Source organism: Priapulus caudatus, unplaced genomic scaffold (genome assembly GCF_000485595.1).
Source record: "Priapulus caudatus unplaced genomic scaffold, Priapulus_caudatus-5.0.1 Scaffold967, whole genome shotgun sequence".
NCBI classification, from domain to species: domain Eukaryota; kingdom Metazoa; phylum Priapulida; class Priapulimorpha; order Priapulimorphida; family Priapulidae; genus Priapulus; species Priapulus caudatus.
Genome location: NW_014578028.1, coordinates 82,145 through 84,149, shown reverse-complemented (window position 1 = coordinate 84,149; position 2,005 = coordinate 82,145).

The following is a 2,005-nucleotide window of genomic DNA, read 5'->3' as shown; positions in this document are numbered from 1 at the left end:
GTTGCTAAAAGTGCAAGTCATCTCTGTTATCATTAAAATGATCGTCGCTATCATCATCATCTTCATCATCATCATCATCATCATCATCATCATCATCATCATCATCATCATCATCACCGTCGTCACCGTCGTCATCGTCGCTATCAACAATCGTCATCAGCAGCATTATAAGCATTGACAGTTAACATTCCTTTCATAATAAATCCTCTTAATTGAAAGAGCAATGCTGAGAAGAATCTTGAATAGAGAGGAAAGAGAAAGAGAGAAAGAGAGAGGGAGGGGGAGAGAGAGATAGAGAAAGAGAGAGAGGGAGAGAGAGAGGTGGGAAGATAGAGAGTGGGAGAAAGAGAGCGAGATAGAGAAAGAGAGAGGGGGGAGATAGAGAGCAGGAGAGAGAGAGAGAGAGAGAGAGAGGGAGCGAGAGAGAAGGAGAGAGAGCGCGACCGAGAGAGAGAGAGCGAGAGAGAGAGAGGGAGATAGAATAAAGGTAGTACCTACCGCGCATGCATACCTAATTCGCTTTCGTGCGTAAATGCTCAGCAAACTTAATTTGGATAAAAAGAAGTGACAGCTTCATTAGCTAAACCATTCATTTGATAAAGATTGTATTTTACACACCGCTGAGTTGCTCATCTGCTTATCCGCTTTGCCATTTCAGTTCTTTCGCCAATGGTTACGGTTGTGGCCCAGGACGAAGTAAGTTGTAAAAGTAAGTTGAGTATCACTGGCTGCTTCTATAATGCAGTAGATCTTCTAACATAGGTATACTATATAGACCTTTACTAATTTCGCGCATTTTTGTCGTTGACTGTGAATGTATGCGCATATAGATTATAATGATAACGTAGACTAATGGTCTTTATAGAGTAGTAAGCCGTGGTTCTAGCTCCGTTACACGGAATGTGACGAATAAATATCGGCATACTGCTGTTGTAAGTTATTCACGAGCAACTATAGGTACCCTATTCACTACCCTCGCTAGACCGCTGCATGAGACCTTGCATGTGGCATGCGCCCCAGATCAACTCAATATTTTTACTGAATATTCTGAAGCTTTACTGAATAACTGCACCGTTCAGATAATGAAACGATAGTCTATTACCGAGAAGTTATATACCGATCACACACACACACACACGAGCGTGCGCACGCACGCACGCACGCGCACACACACACACACACATGCGCACGCACGCACGCACGCACGCACGCACGCACGCACGCACGCACGCATAAGTTGGTGGGCGTACGCGTCGCCGCCTGGTCGGTGAGTGCGGGGAGGCGCTCGGGTTGATGGTGGTGGGTGAGAGGAATGCTGGGTGGGCTGTATGGGGGTGGTGGCATGGTGTCAGGTGCCCTGGGGGGTCTGAGTGGCCCGTGGGTGTATGGGTGGGTCAACGGAGGATGGTGGGTGGCGCTGTATGGGGGTGGGGGAGGATGGTGGGACCGGTGCTCAGTGGGTGTAGGGGTGGGGGAGGATGGTGGGGGTGTATGTGGCCGGCGTGGGGAGATGCGTGGGTGGGGTGTATGGGGGGGCGAGGATGGCGGGTGGGGTGAGGATGGTGGGGGGTTTATGGCGGTGGGGGAGGCATGGGTGGGTGGGTGTATGGGTGGGGAGGATGGCGGGTTGGGGGAGGATGGTGGGTGGGGTATGGGGGTGGGGGAGGATGGTGGGTGGGTGATATGGGGGTGGGGAGGATGGTGGGTGGGGTGTATGGGGTGGGGAGGATGAGGGGGTGGGTGTATGGGGGTGGGAGGATGGCGGAGTGGGCGAGGATGCGTGGGTGGCGTGTATTGGGGGGTGGATCGGAGGATGGTGGGTGGGTGATGGGGGTGGGGGAGGATGGCGGGTGGGAGAGGATGGGTGGGTGGGTGTATGGGAGGTGGGGAGGATCGTGGGTGGTGTAATGGGCGGATGGCTGGAGGTATGAGGGGTGGGTGTATGGGGGTGGGTCGAGGATGGTGGGCGGGCGATTTGTGATGTGACAGGTTGCGGCTTGGTGCG